Genomic DNA, 16,998 nt, shown 5'->3' with positions numbered 1-16,998 from the left:
CCAGTTAACAACAAAGCCAGCACAGCACTGTTACTACAGCCGACTCTGGAGCATGAAGAAACCTCAGCACCTCTTATCCCCTACCCTCAACTTCTTTGTCAAAGAAAATGTGTTTTACTATCATATTTCAAAGAGCAAAGGCTCATTATCCTTTCTGACAGCTCTGACTCACAGCACCTTATGCCACCCAGTCCCACTCCTTCAGACTCATTTGTAAAAAGCCACCATCACCCCCCATGGCTACTTCTCCCCTTGCTCTTCTTTGTCTCACTGATATTCTGTTTGTAGCAAGTATTATCACTCGCCCAGGACAGAGACAAGATGATCCAAAGACAAGCCATACATAATCTAAGTCTGGGATCTTCAGAACTATTATATTTAGAGTGTGCAAAGTGCTCCCAAGGCTGAAATACCAGGAACCACCAAATCTGACAGGAATGGAGTGGGGAATTTTTAGGAGTTCCCCACTGCATGAATCCTGGAGCATGTCCTGAAGCCACCATATTAATACAAGGACTGAACTTTTCCATTTTAATTTATATGTGTCCCTTTGAGGTAATGACTCTTTGAGGCTCTGACAGACATCACAGCGCTATGGTTTGGTAGGTTTGGGTTTTTTTCAAATAATTTTCTTCACTTGCAGTAATGCACTGGTAATGTGAAGAAATTCTGCACTGAAACGTTAATTCCTAAAACATAAATTTTAGGAACCTAACAGAGGAGAAACTCCTGACTGACTCAGATCACAGGTAATGTGGAAGAAAATATTCCTATGTGCAATATTCGGTTTTCATTAGGAAAAAAGAGGAATTAAAACCCAAAAACATGTTCTGTAAGAACCAAAATTAGAGAAAGAATAGCTGAAAATCCATTGTCTCAAATTATATTGGTACGTCAGGTGGCACTTCTGAAAAATCATTAGGATGAAATGGCAAGGGCATTGTACAGGCCATTTAGAACAAACAGGAACTGAGAATGGAAACACTCCATAGGGCAGGAGAGATGACATCTGATTCATGAAGGAAACAAGCCATGCTGGGGTGGAGATGTTAAATGATACGGCCCTAAAAGCATTTCTGTGGTAATTTCTGTGATGTCAGAGAACAGGACATGAAGGACGATGGATGAGGGACAAGGCAAGAGGAAAGTGGATCTCAGAAGAGTATGTGGTGCAATTTCTGCAACTGGGTCACCTGCAGTCCCCATCCTCCCATGGCAGACAGGTGCCTGGGGTACCTGGACCCTGCAGTGGGGAACTGAGGGAGGAGGTGCCAGCACTGGTGCCAGCAACGCCGCTCCCTCCTGCGCCGTCGTGCTCTGCCACGGCACCGGCTGCCTCAGAGCCGCAGCTGTCAGCGGGTCTGTGTCTTCCTGGGAGGAGCCCAGGCAGCAGCCCCACCGTAACCAAGGCCAAGATGTGCAGAGAACACCAATGAAAATGAAACTACCGCAACTGACCATAATATAATGGATTCCAAACTGCAACACACTGAGGTGAAAATGACTGCAAACCCCAGAAACTACAGAAAATCTAATTCAACTGACATTTGCATTACTATTTCTCTGTGGCTATTTTCAGGGTTAAATGGTAAAAGGATGTCTAAAAATTTATCAACTTATGGGAGTATTAGATACTGATAGTCTCTGACTATTGAGTACACTAACAAACACATTCAAGCTGTAAAAAAGGCTCTTAAACAGAAACATTGGTATTAGTCACTGACCTGTACCAAACAAGGATCCCAGCCCACATCTGCCTCATCTCTGTGATCATCCACTCGTCCAGCAGGGTCTCATCACAAACACCCTGACCGCACTGCACAACACTGCGGAGAGCGCCTGACTCCATCCATTGTGCCGCAGAGCAACAGGGAGCAACAACCAGGCCAAGAGGCATCCACTCTGTTGCAAGAGTCCAGTGAGAGTCCTCTATTGAAAAGCCACTGTCTAGGCTAAATGCAGAAATGGAATAATTTCTATTCTTGCACAAGTTCAGAGCACACACTGGATTTGGAATCAAACTCTAACACAACAGCAAGAAATTTAGCGAAAAAAGAAGTCTCTTTTTCAAGGAGCTGTTTCAAATTCATATGGCAGATTTCCCTCTCAGAAAGCAGTATTTATACTGAGAAACCTCCAGATGCCCAAGATATTTTTCTGTTAACAACAGCAGATCTGATTTAATAGGGGTGAGAGGGAATTACAGTGAAATTGCTTGTGCAGAAAAAATGCCATTAGACTTATTAGGAAGCAGTTGATGTTGGGTGCAACCCAGTCTGATTCACATGAATTTTACTACTATTCAGATAGATCATTTCACCACATAAAGCAATAAACACATCCATGAAAATATGCTAATTAGTCTACTTAATATAATCAGAGAGCCTTCAAAAGATTTATTGCTACAGAGCAATAAAACCAAACCCCGCCTACCAGGCTGAATTTCACCACCAATAAGAGGACTCTGTCTCACTCATCCAAAAGGAACCCATGCTTTCTTCAGAGAGTTTGTATGGCAACAGAGCACTGGTGTCCCATGCTGTAAAAAGGAGACATCTATACCCACAAAGAAATAAAAACATCATATAAAGAGCATCAGTAGCCACTCTGCCACGCAAACAAAATTCAAACAGCTCTGGCAGGTCTGTGCAGGTCTCACTGCTGCAGGAATTCCTGCAGAATTGTGACCCTCACCTCCCTCATGTGACAGCCTGACACAGCAGGAGACAGTGGCCATTGCAGCTGGAGCCAAATGATGGCATCAAGCCTCAGCCACACGGGGAAAGACAGACATTCCAAGTGCCTCAGCCAAGAACTAAGTCTCCTCACTTGAGCCAGTACTGAGAAGAGTAGGGAAGGAATGGGGCACTAAGTACCCTTCCCTGCTACAAGTGTTTTCAGTATGGGGATGCAGCCAGGGGCAGTTTGTAGCTTGCCTACATTCTAGAGTATTTCTTTCCTGAAGTTACTCAGATGACTAATTGCAGGTGTGGGAGTAAATGAGATTTGATGGAGCCTAAAAACTTACGGAGATTAGATGCTCATATGACCCCTGTAACCAGATGAGAACTCTTTGCAGGACCCTTTAAAACCAAAAGGTTTTGGAAAAAAATACAGCAGGGGCTAAACTTATTTACAAGGAAAAATCTGAATGCTGTCAAATATTAAGTAATGCAAAACATTAAGTGAGAGAGTGAGAAACTAGCAGAAAATTCAAGTTCCAAGTTGCCTTTATTGACTAGAACGTTGTAGAGCCAGTGAAGACATAATATCCCAATGGCACTCCTGGATCAATAACCTCAGTGATATGAGGCCTCCTGCATAAGGCTTCCTGCTTAAGTCTGTGGTGATTAGTAAATTCCTGCACAGTTGCAAGACTTCAGTCACAGATCCCTGGTCTTGATCCATACTATTCCCCAAACTGAAACCCACCAGACTGTTCCCATGCTTACTGCCAAGGACAAGGGCTGAAGCCCCCTGAACATTCTGCTGGCATATACGAATTATGAACCTGTGTGTGATTATAAATGCTACAATAGCCTAATTGTATGAGGTACCATTTGGGCCAGAAGCACTTTAAGCTAATTCATAATTTAACATTTATCTTCTAATTTAAGTTGCTAGACTTCAAAGTCACCGCACAGAGCTGGAGTACCCCTCCTCTGTACACACCCACTGGAACAAAGCCAGTTTTGACTATATTTGTCTTTTGCAGATTTCCCTCAGAGGATGTGCTGCACAGGACTTGCTTTCTTTTTACTAGTCACAGATTCTTGCCGCAGTTTTAATCACCAGAAGAAAAATAACCTTCCCTTTCTCCACACCTGTTTCCAGAAGTACTCCAAATGTTTCCATTAGCACTTGGGGGTGAGGTGGGGAAATGAGAGAGAGAAAGGTTATTTCATAAATCCTGCATCCTATAGCACTGATGTCAAGTGCAGCCATACTGATGGGATTTTTCATAACCAGTTCATCACAAAACCACCACTGGGAGTCTGAAGGAAAGACCATGGCAGGCTGAGACTACGCAGCTCACAACTGGGGTACCCACAGCCAGAGCAGCTATCACTCAGCAGATGTCCCCAGGGACCATGTTGGAGAGGGAATGGCTGCCATGGATGGGCAGGTCACCCTTCAGGGGGTATCAACACCAAGGACATTTCCCAAGGGCATTGTTGTGATCACTGCTGCATCAAGTTGACTCACCCACAGAAATAATGAAGGAAATCTAGCTGCTGCCTGCCAGATTGTGACTAGACCAGATCTGCATATACATGGTTAAATGATGTCTAGTTAGAAATGGATTTTTCAGTATTTCTAACCTAGTGTCTCTCTAGGGGAGACTAAACAGTTTGTCTATTCCGGCTACTCATGTGATGATCCAAAGCCTCACTTTAATCTGCTAGTACTGGTTAAGCTCCACTTCCAAATATAGAATGGAACTTTAACAGCCAAAGGACATGCAAAACTGCAGTAAATTCTTGTCCCATCTCCTTTCCTTTCCATTTCTCCAGGTACAGGAAAAACTGACGAGTCCAAGAAAATTGCCTACACCTCAGTCTGGCACTAACAGATGAGTGCTCACCAATGGCTGCTGCTTCATGATCACTGGGATCTGCTTCCAGCCACAAGGGAAAGCAAGGGGAAAATGAAGTTAAACTTCAGCAGATCTGAGACCAGTAGCATGGGCTTTAAACCCGTGCTTGTTTTGTCCATAAACCATAGTCTTGTTTTTTTAATAAGCAATTAATTAGTTAATCTGTTAGAAATCTGCATATAAAACATGATCTTCCTCCTTCATGATGCATAAAATTAAAGACACTTAGCACACTATCCAACATGGCTCTGGTTCAGCAGAAACCACAATCGGGGCAAAATGCCCAATCGCCATAAAGGATTAAGTTTATCAATAAAGTAACCTAAAAACTGCAGAGTGATGAAATGGAACATTTCCAAGAAGACTTGGTTTGTCATTTCTCCATACTGCTGGCTTGAACATCACCACAGTGTTTGATATGTAAGTCTAACTGACACACAATACACACACTCCCCAAAAAGCACATTTCTTTTAGTCTTAATGCTCTGTTTTCTCCAATGACAATTTGGGAAGATACACAGCTGTGGTTGAAATTGCTTTAATTTTCTTCAAAAAGAATTTAACTTGCCAGTTTTTGGTCTTGCTGCACATCTGTAAGTCAAATTGATTACTTCTGGTTATCATGTAAAGCTTTTTGAGCTACCAAACTTCACCTTCTCACATTTTCATTTTATTAAAATATTAGAAAAAAATAAATCACAAAGAACCAACCAAAGCTCAAACTCACAAAAAACATCTTCTCACTCTTCAGCAACTGTCTTTGTGGTTGAGTTTTGCCATTCACTTACTGAACGTTGTTAAAGTGTCAACGCAAGCCCATACTGATACATGGAGTGGGCTGGGGGTGAATCACCATACTTGCAAATGTGAGGTGTCCTGGTCACCACATGTGCAAGGCAGGATCTAAGACTTAAGGCTTTGTTTCTACTTTGCAATGAGCCCAAAGTGTGCAGCAAGCACAGTACATAATGGGTTACTGCAGTTTAGCTCACACAAGCTTGCTTGTTAATTCAGTAATATACCTGAGGCCTTATGCTCACTAAGGTGGCTTGGATACACTGAATTTGACAGCTCTCCTCTCAGCATAAAATTTAAATGTTCTTCCCTTTAACCCATATTTCCTTCAACTGCTGGAATAGGAAGAGCAGAAAATCTGATCCTTTCTGGCTTTGTTGGAAAGGTATTGATATCCCAGATACTTGCAGCTAAGATGACAACACGAGAAACTGAATTTTTAAAACCAAAGTATTAGTCATTGACATAGAATACATACCATAAACCACCTGAAACCAGATTGACTAAAAATGTTTTTTCCTTTTAAACAGATCAGTCAACATGTATCCAGGCATCTTAGCCCAATAATGTCCCCTATAAAAATATAAGAACCCTTCCCTGAAAGCAGCAAAAAATCTAAAAAGCCTATGGTTTTCCTTCTACTCCCAGCTCACCTCTGAATTCTGCCAGTGGCTCTACACACTGAGCCAGCTGCTTTGCAGAGCTCCACAAAAGGCTCCCAAATAAAAAGAAAATAGTTTGAATGCATTTAGTATTTTCACATTTCTTTATCCCAACAATGCAGCTCTGTCCTCTGGGAAGGAGCATGCTCAGGCTGAACACAGAGCATTATTTTGCCCATCCCATCCCCGCAGAGCAGCCCGAACGCTCTGGCTCTGCAGGGACACCTGCAGCCCAGCCCTGCTGCAGCCTGGGACAGGGCCCATCCCACCACTGCCAGAGCCTGCACCCAGCAGAGCCAGAGGGGGAAATCACGGCGCTCAAACCAGTGCTGATGACAGCAGCAATCCCAGCAGAGACTGGATTTCCTCTGCACCAAGGGGAGGGAGCTCCTGGGGGGTTCCCTACTGTTTTCTTCATGAAACATCCAATTTTAGTTGACCAAAATATTTCCATTGAAATATGCAGGTAGACTTTCAAAGACCAGCACGTTTCTCTCCTGAAAAACAGGGAGTTTCCTAGAATTGTCTTACTGTCCTTATAAAATGCAGCCTTTATATGCTAAAGAGGTCTTAAACACTACCAAAACTTGTCTCAGCTATGTTTCTTCCGCTGTTCATATTCCCTACTGTTCACTGAATCTGTACATGGCACTTTCTGACTAATTCCCCACATTCTGTGCTGTTTGGGACATATTCCAGAAGACTTCGCAGAGGATTCCCATGAGGAAGCCAGACGTTAAAGCTCCCTGGAAGAAATCACCATAACTGGAAAAGCATTAACCATACTCCTGAAACAGACTTCTGGTATTACAAACCTTTCCTAATCACTAAACCGTTCAAACCACAGATTCTTTGCATTCATGAGGAATTTTTACTGCCACATCCAGAACAGATCAAGCATTTGATGACAAAACCAGCATCTCAGCGGTGCAAGTGGGTTTTCTTATTTTAATGTTGAGTACAAGCTGGGCCACAAAAATTGCTTGTTGTGAAGCAGAAAAACAGCAGCAGAAAAAACCTAAATCACTTTGACGAGAGGATGGACAGGAGACATTTGATTTCATTCCCTTGGTGGCACAAGACACAGCACCTTGCTGACTGATTTTTTAAAAGCAAACTCCAGCAGCAACAGCAAACAGACATGCAGAGCCTGGGTGTTCAGTGGTGACTCAGGGCTCTGTCCAGCAAACCAACCACATCCACAACCCCAGTACAGCTGACATCCAAGAAAGAAGAAAGCCCCAGGACATACGGTTCCAGAGGCAGGCAGCGAGTTCTCCATGCTGAGTGTGCAGTGAGGGCAGTACACAGTGTGAACCCCAACACCCCTCCACTGGCCAAACACACTGCACCACAGCACTATGCTGGCAGAGCTCAGACCCAGCCCTGCCGGGCTGAGCTCTGCCTGCACAAAGCAGGACCTTGTAACACGATGCTGTAGTGCCCTGGGTGTCTTGGCAGGAGCCCCAAATGCGTGTTTGAAAAAGCAACTGCAACCCTGAACAAGTGAGGCATGAATGCGCTGCAAGCAGAGCCACCGAGGCTGCTAAAAATACTTCATCCCTGACCCTGTCAAGAACACATCTCAAGTGAGAGTCTAGTTTTCTGAGGAATACTAAAACCAAAAAGCAAAGTAGCTCTGCTGGCAACGGTCTTGGAAGTTTATTTAAAAAAAACCAAGCAAAACCCCAACATACTCTTGAACAGAAAAACACATCATGTTTTATTTCAAGGGGAATACTGCTGAGCTGAAGGACATGCTTTACACCTCTTCACCTTGGCGCTCTGGGCCAAGGTGCAACCTCAAGATCTCTTCCTTTGCAACCTGCCAGAGGAGATTGTTGAGGCTCCTGTTACAGGTTAAGGAGTCAACTACAGACAAATCCAACCCATGCCCTGCTGAAAGGGGCACAGACATGTTATGTACTGTGCAGTCCTGTGTGAGATAGATGGAACACCTGTCATCTGGTTGGCAGCCTGCAGTAGGTACCCTGTACCAGTCAGAGCATGTTTCACTAACCCAGCTCACTGGAACTAGTGTTTGGCAGCTAAGGAGTACAGTTGGAGTTACATAGCAAATCCCACCAAAAGCACTCCCCACTGACAGGCAGCACTCACTGTCCTGCCTTCTCTGTCCTGACTGGCCCATGACTCTCCTCATCTCAAAACCTGGTCTCAAAGTAGGGAATAAAACTTTTTCAAAAGTACCTAGTTGTTTTCTGCTTCCTGACTGGAGTATTCCCACACATTTTTAATGACAACTGTCACTGGTTAGCTGAAAGAGATGCTGTAAGACTACAAAGAGTACCCAAAGAGGACAACACATAAACCTCACTCAGAAGACAGGCCAGAGCAGTGCATGAAAATACCCCCTCATAAGCAACTCAGCCAAATAATTGCTGAAAAGTGTCTCAAGTTGTTAAAAATAGAACTAATTTCTGCACTGACAGATGGAGTTTCAGTCAAAATATCCACTGAGCCACTTGAGTAATTAAGTGTTCCTTCTCCATGGCGTAACAAAATAGCTAAAGCAATTTACTGCCCTTTCTGAAAAATGGGATAGAAATACTGTTTGATATTTTTTCAGTGAAGAAATGAACAACAGTAAGGTTTACAGCACTGAGCTGCAAGCCTCTAGCTGAAATGCCACCAAGTCATCCACACCATTCTCTTCACACAGAGAATTCAATCCCTCAGGTAATTACCTCCTGGAACAGAAAAGTCATTTCATCTAGAAATCAAGTTTACTCAGGGGAAAGCAGACAGAACTCTAGATTGGGGATCCTCAGTGATCAGAAAGACAGAGTTAGACAGAGGGCAGCTGATGGATAGTGAGTTTTTTTTAAAAGTATATGTACAGTTTTTGAACAGCTACATGTAAAATTCAGTCTTCATGACAATACTAATCCTGTATAATTGCCCAAACTGTTTATATTTTACAGAGTCAAGTTTTTCTTTTCAACTCTTCTTAGCACTTCATAGAATCAGAGAATGGTTTGGGTTAAATTGCATCTTAAAGACCATCCAATCCCAACCCCCTGACAGGGGCAGCTTCTCTGGGCAACATGTACCAGGTCCTCACTACCCTTACAGTCAAGAATTTCTTGCCCATCTCTCACCTAACCCTATCCTCTGTGAGTGTGTAGCCATTCCCCCTTGTCATGTCACTTCATTCCCTTGCCCAAAGCCCCTCTTCCAGCTCTCTTGGAGCCCCTTTATGGATTGGAAGGCTGCCCTTCAACAAATCTTAATAACCTTAAACACTTTTTCTCAGTAAACTTGGAAGTTAATTAATGTCAAATTCCCCTTTACTTTGCTAAAACCATTAATTCTCTAAGTTAAAAAAAATACAAGGTCATATTCCAGATAGATTAATTAACAAAAGCATTTTGTAACAAATACTGTAAATGGAAATCCAGCCATGCTGTGTCACGACATGAGTGGGTAAGAGGAGGATGATCATTGAGCCATGTGCAAGTGAACTAAAAATTTTCCATGAGATGAACTGTGACAAGAATTCAGGCACGACTTCTAGAAACTACAGAACAGCCTGAGCAGTCAGGCTGAGTGCACTGCAGCATGTGTGTGCTGGCTAACACTATAAAGCCCTGACACTGCAAAGCTGCACAAACACCACCAAGTGCTCATTCCATCCCACATCAGTCAGAGCTTCTCAGGTTCTGTACAGAGCAGCAGACAAGCAGCTCAACTGGCACTTGGGTCTCTCTTCTCCCCAGCTTCCCCCAGGCTCACTAACCAGCCTCACCAGCAGGAGAGGCACATCATCTTCCCATATCCAATCAGCCAAGGCCCAGGGGAATAAGCCTGCTGGCGGCAGGGAAAGCCAAACTCCTTGGCCTCTGCTGGAGCATGCAGTCCCAGGTAACCCAGCACCATCCAGATATCAGCATGAACCTGACCATGGCCCCATGAGCACTTCTGCAGCATGGCCAGGTAATAGACACCCCAAAAACCCACAGAAGACATAGGGCAACAGCAGCAAAGCACCACACACAGATTGCACAGTACCCAGTGCAGGCACTTCCTCAGTTAAAAGCAGAACAGCATTAAAGTTTATCCCTTCCATTACCCTCTTTCCACCAATATATACATTTAACCTGGATTCTGAAAGGATGCAATTTCAATATTTAACAATGGTTAAACAATAAACATTTGGCTGACTAAATTCCAGCAGCTCTCCAGTGACACCTGCAGCAAGGTCCACTCTCTACATTTCTGATCAAGTAGCAGCAAGTTCCATATTTCCCAAATCTTATCAATATTAGGATAACATGAAAGCTAGCACAGTCTTGACTTCCAAATATCTAGCAAAATAATTAAGTCTAGGCTCATATAAAAGGATCCTCTTTGAATCTTCACAGTTCTCCTGCCTCCATCAATACAGAAGGATGATAAACCCACTGACACAGGCTGTCAGTGAACTGCTAAATTGACCTACTGTCTCTCCCAGTTATCCAGTTTTTCCCACACAATGAATGAAGGCATTCTCAGAGTATTTTACATAAGAAAACTCTTGAAGACTATGTAGAAATTAAGTAGTTAGTGAAGAACTAGAAAAGATCAACATATCTCAATGGTTTTGAGAACATTCGTAACAGAAGAACAAGTGCCCCTCCAAACCAGACATCACTTGACAACCACACTCTACATGGGAAGGATTCCCCTTTAAAACAGGATAATATATATAATTTATATAATATATAATAATATATATAATTTATAACTCATTCAGTGTTAAAAACAGCTGAACAGTTGATGAGTTCTGAAACCAAAAACCTGCAGCAACCAGCTTTCTGGTTTTGCTAGCCAGCCACATCACAGGCATTTGCTTGGGGAAACCTGTAGCACTGAGGCCACAGAGCTCTGTGGTGCCCAAGTCCTACTGGTATTCCATGTGGCGTTGTAGGGGAACACCTATCTGGGAATTCCTCATCTGGGTCTGGAAAAATAGGAGATTCAGCCAAATTATGTGCACTGTGACTGAACTTCAGTGGCCAAGGGAAACTTCTTGCCCAGCAGTTTGCAACCCAATTATTTAGATCTATAACAGCACAATGACTTCTTTGCACAGTCTTTAGCTTTTCTGCTCTCTTCTGGCATGAAAAGCAGTATTTTCTTCTTCCTCTTTACTTTTCATGAAAGTTAGTATAATCCTATATTCTCTATGGTGGGCAGAAAAGAAACTTTAGTCCCACTCCAATACATCAGTTCCACACACTGATGACCTTTGGGCAGCAGTTCTGCACAAGTATGGCACATGCTTTGCAGTTCAGGCTCCAGTGAAACACCGCCTCCCCATCAACCTGAAACTCTTAATTTCCTCTGTTCCTGTTGCCGACGTCAGCAGGCTGTAATTATTTATTTCTGATGATAGAAATATTTCTTTCCCCTGTAAGTTTTTTTCCACTATCAACAGGATCCTGGGACCTCTCACACCACAATGTAGGCAATGGGTCTCAGTGCACTTCTGAGGCAGACAAGCACAAACTGTGCCTGCACAAAGGCCATCCTGTGTTAACTGAAGCACTCCAACATTTCCTTTTCTTTGGGAGAAGTTACTGATTCTAGAATGGAGACCTTTACAAGTTATACACTTTCCAAACACGACTTCAGTGTTCACAGGCATCCAAGAGTTAAGTAAAACCACAAAATGTGCAGTAAACACAGAGAAAATATTTTTCTGCAGTTGAACATTTACCAAGGGCACTCCAGGAAAAAAATTCAACAAAACCCCTCTTGTAGCAAAACTTGAGTGTGCATTCTGGTGATCTTGGATTCTGTTCTTGCTAAGCGTGTGCTCTTTGAATGCCCCATCACAAAGCTCAAACAACAGCATTTATAATATGCTGCTGAAATATTTTATTACTCATATTTCAACTCCAAATACAATCTTCTATTTCATGCATACTAAAACCTTCACAGCAAATCTTTGAAGGACAAGAATCTTGCTATCTTAACAATTCTTCCTGTCTGTTTTAAATTGTATCAAAGCTGAGAATGCAAGAAAGGAATGTTTTCTACGCTGAACTCTCTATTCAAATAACAGTTGATCTCAGGGAGATCCAAACTGTGTCTCAAGTTAGGAAAAAACCAAATCAAACAAACAAAACTAAGCAACCAAACACCCAAAACCAAAAACCATCTTGCTCCTTTACTTTTCCTGTCCATAGGAGTAGGTAGCTGTAAGGTGAGCAAGTCAGCTCCCTCCACTTTGGGAACACTCAGCAAATATGACTGAAAGAACAGGCAAATTCCACCTTTGAACAACCAAAATCCTCTGAATGGAATCTCAACCTCTTCTCTGCTCAAGCACAACTGTTCACAATTAATCTCCAACAAGAATTATTTTGGAGGCCATTGTGATGTTCTTTAGTCACAAGAGGAAGTCCCAAACTGGATATCATGTAAACGTTGAGAACTAACTCCTCTTGCACCATTATTTCATTTCCCCTGAATTTCCAATGCCCTCCACCAGCATAAGGGCTTTTCTGTCCCTTCTGGAAAGGACCTAGTTTACATGTACATCTTTATCACTGACTGTCACATCCAGAACAGAAAGACTTGCAAAAGGAGAGCAAACTTTTCTCTGCCCCTGAAAAAATAGTGGCTGAGGAAATAGCCAACTGGTTTGTCACAAGGAATTGAGGGGAAAGGGGCAAATTCTACACAAGCCAGAATCTCTACAAAGAACCCTTAAAGGTAACTAATTCAGAATAAAGATGCCAACACTTGTAATGCTTCTTTTGATCCCTGACGGGGGGAAATTCCAGTTGCTACTGCCATCCAGCCACATGTAAGTACCTATTATGAAGTATGATGATCTCCTGTAAACTGCCATAAGCTGCAGGAAAAATGCATTTATGTAAGCTGGATTCCCCTATAGTCTGTGTTCACAGCCTTATACATTTTAAGTCTATTTGGCAATGAGCCATTACATGCAATTTGCCAGACCCCCAGCTGGCATGGATGGGGCTGATCCTCTGGATTATTAGTAATGCTTTCTTCACAAAGAGAAGTTCCCAAATCCTACCTCTAACATCTCTGCAGGTGTAGACCCTGTTAATTACCAATATGAAAGATGCTTCAAGTCTATTTTACTTCCTCACTGTCATGGCATTCATGGAGCTGTTACACTGACACAAAACAAACTCCTCAGGAAACTTGATATTCCAACTTGTTCAATCAGAACACTAGAAGCCCATCTTCCTTTCATAAGATGAATGTAATGTCTCTGTAATATTTTCCCACACATTCCTCGGAGCAAGATGATGCAGTGGAAGCTTCTTGAGAACCCACTATGCCTAGAAAAGTTCACAGCATTTCAAGTCACTCATTCCAAACCAGCACAGCCAGCAATGCTTAGAGACCTGTTTGCACATTGCCACCTCTAAGCTTTGTGTAGACAAGCCTTTTGCCCTGTACATCATGCAATATATCTGCAGGAACAGAGTCAAACCCAAATAATGCGAGGAGCAATACACTGCGATGCTCCAGTTGACTTGTCTATAACAGGGCACTCAAATGACCAACACAAGCCAACCTAACACTACCTTTCCTTTAGAAGCAACAGGAAAATTCTGAATAATTGCCCTTGCACTGACTGGGAGAAGTTCATCCCCTGCATGACTCAAGGGAGGACACACACCTGAGTTATGGTGAGGCGTGCCTGGGACAGAATTGCAGCACACCACAAAAGCTGCAGTGAAAGTGAGCAACCTTCTATCAGATGCCCCCAGCAGTAAGTTTCATCACATCTATCAGGAGAAAAAGGTTAATCTAAAGGTAATCCACTGAGCTACCAATGTGGTAACAAATATGTCCTTGTAGCTCAGATGGTCTCATTAGATCCAACTACCCCACTGGCCTTGTTCAGTCATGAGTACAACAATGCCATTCCAGTTCCACAAGCAAATTTGATGAGCCACAAGGAAACTGTGTGCCTGCTGCTCTGTTAAACATGACAATCAGGTTGAAATGCATAAAATTTCCAAATATTCCTCTTATTTCTAACTTTTCCTCACTATTAAGTGTAGGCAAGCTACACCAGATATCTAAGGACAGTTTTACCAAGAACTCCGTGAGACCTACTACACGGTAGCACATAGATACACTCCATCCTGTTGCATCTGCAAGACCACAAGCCGAGGAAGAGAGACCTGAGGAAGCTGGGGCAACACTGCAGGAAGAAGTTTTTTTACCTATGTCAGTGACAAGGAGAAATGCAGCCTGTAATGTCAAACACAGTCGCCCCCATCACCTTCACACAGGAGAGCTTCTTTTAGCTCAGCTATTCCCATGCTATTTCAACACAACACACTGAAGTTCCTCTCGCATACATAAGCTCCACACACACAAGTGGCAACAGAGAGACAGTTCAAATGCTGATAAATCCAGATTATACTTGAGAGCAAAAGAGTTTGGCCTGAAATTATTAATATTTTAATGTGCTGGTTAAATGAATGAAGTATCAATCATAGTTCACAAAAATTACTTCTTTTTGGCTTTTTCTTTCTTTAAATTGAACTTAACTGCTTGGCTCACCGGAATCTTTCCCAGGAAAGGAGTACCTTTTGAAAAAGGGGATGCATGATAACTTAGGAAAGCATCCTCAAATACACTTCAATTTGTGTCCATTATTCTCCTTTCATAAACCCAGCTAAAACACCTGAACAAATTCAAGTTGCATTAACAGCTGGATGCAGTTTTGTACTATCACCCCAACAATGAGGAATTTCTCCAACACATCAGCAACAGCACTTCTTGAGATCTTGGTGACAGTAACTGCAGGGCCTCCAAGGATGTCCAGACAGTACAAGATAGAGAGCAGTTTGAACCCAAATACTCTGAAAACACCTTGGATACTAAAGGTGGAAGGGAAAACATGAAAAAAAGGGAAAAAAAAAAAAGGCATTAACCTCATTCATAGGAGGAAGGTGGAGACTGGGAACGCTGAAATGAGTTGACGGAAGCCATGCAGTGCAAACAGCCCAATGGAAAACCAGATCTTGGAGATTAAAGCCTGGATCATAAGGCCAATATTTCTCCTTCCTGCATGAAGTCCTGCTTTTTCTTTGCTCAAGTTTTATAAGCACTGGTGGCAGCATTTTTCAGTTTGCAGCTCTCAAATCTGCACAGTCCCATTCTTTTTGAAGCCTCCACCGTTAAATGTGGTTAGAAACTGCAATTTTGACCTTGTAGCTGCATAACACAGGCATGCCGCATAATAATGCCCAATTTCACACAAGAAGTAGACACACCCTGGGAGCAGGTGCTCCAGGTCCTACAAATGAATTTGCCAACTCTGAAGTGTAAGTCAACACCCATAAAAGAACTAAGGTTTTCACACAAGAAATACTACTAAAGTTCTGTTTTATTTTTATACAGTCTGGCAGTCATTGCATTTCAGCTGATAAAGGTATCAGCAAAATTATACCTATTTTCTATGCTTTCCTTCCAGCAGATGAAAGGTCATTTGCCTTTCTTCTGACAAAGACTCCAACACACAGGGATTTCCCATCTAAAGCACAGCAAGGAGATGCAGTTCTCATCCTACATCCAAACTGAGATAAATATAATTCCTTCCAATTGTTTACACAACTATGCTCTTTTTTTTGTAAACACAGATCAAGCTCTCATCTTCTCCTTCAATTCACCACACTATAAGAGTTGTGCAACTTTTACAATTAAAACAGACAAGTCAAGAATATGTCAGGGCCAGACAATTGTACAAAGTAGGTTTGACACAATCAGAGCTAATGCAGTAAAAGACACAATTGTGTCAGACAACACAAAAATGGAGAGAGCTAGAAAAACAAATCGAAAATAGTTCCCCTCTAGTAAAAAATCAGTGAAAACACTTTTCCAAATCATCCCGCCCACCTAGAAAAACAAGGATTAAAATTGAGTTATCCAAATGAGTTCATTTTAAACTATTTTGGCTGCCCTACATAGATAAAGCTTAGATATAAAGTTCATTACTAACTAGATCAAGCCACTTTTGAGGGGAAGATTAAACTCCAGAGTGTCTGTGGAGGCTTCTACTGCTTGCAGACACAGCTTGACACATAACAAGGCAAACCCTTAAAAGATGCAGGTTTCACTTTTCCCTGAAATGCCCACATCAGTTTCTTTAAGATGAGGAGGCTGTAAAAAAATTACAAATTAATTAGAAAGATACCACATTATTGCAAAGCTGTAGCTTTTCCCAAGACATTTTGCAGGATGTGAATTCTGACCTATTTTAAATGCTGATGACAGCATTTTAGAATTCTGACAACTGCATTTTAAAACCTCGACAAATACACACAAGAGGGTGGGAGGGAGAGAGAAGAAGAGCTTAAACATAAAGTGAAAGTTCAGCTTGCCTTCTAGTCCAATACTGTAACTCCTACATCCAGAGTCAAGTCTGCTCACTGGGAATGGTGTACAAATGGTGTACAAACAGGGCTGTGCTGGCAACTCTAGAATGGTTTGTACCTGCAGTGTCCTACACAGACACACTTTTATTCATGAATGGATTTTTTCCAAATGTTTTTCCACCTACATGCATTGGATTCAGTGACAATCTGCAAGACTACATGGATTAACTACTCCCTCTCTTAAGGCAGCTTCCTGAAACAAATTTGAACACTTTCAATTAATAAACAGCAAAACCTCAGCTCCTTTGTTCTGAAGCCCTGTGCTTCCAGTGAGGGCTATTGAGCCTGCACAGGGCAGGGCATGCTCCCGCGTCCCTGCAGGTACCCAGCGACGGCTCCCACCGCTACGGACCTTCCGCCCAGGACAAGTCACACGTGTGAGCGCTCCCGCATGCACATCTCGGGCACACCCGTTAGTTCCGCTGCCCCCTCCCGCGAAGCCCTGGCCCAGCGTTGAGGCTGCGCTGAGCCCATAAGCGGCCCCGCTGCGCTGTCGGCGGTGCCG

At 42.7% G+C, this 16,998-nt stretch overlaps 1 protein-coding gene across 18 annotated transcripts in view; it reads right to left on the bottom strand.

Moving 5' to 3' along the window:
• TMCC1 (transmembrane and coiled-coil domain family 1) overlaps nt 1-16,998 on the bottom strand; it is a 67,084-nt gene that overhangs the window by 23,747 nt on the left and 26,339 nt on the right. The gene's annotated exons all lie outside the window — the stretch shown is intronic.

The sequence above is a fragment of the Lonchura striata genome, chromosome 12 (assembly GCF_050655825.1).
Source record: "Lonchura striata isolate lonStrDom1 chromosome 12, ASM5065582v1, whole genome shotgun sequence".
Taxonomy (NCBI): domain Eukaryota; kingdom Metazoa; phylum Chordata; class Aves; order Passeriformes; family Estrildidae; genus Lonchura; species Lonchura striata.
Note: the sequence above shows the minus strand (reverse complement) of the source record. Positions and strands in the feature narration are given on the sequence as shown.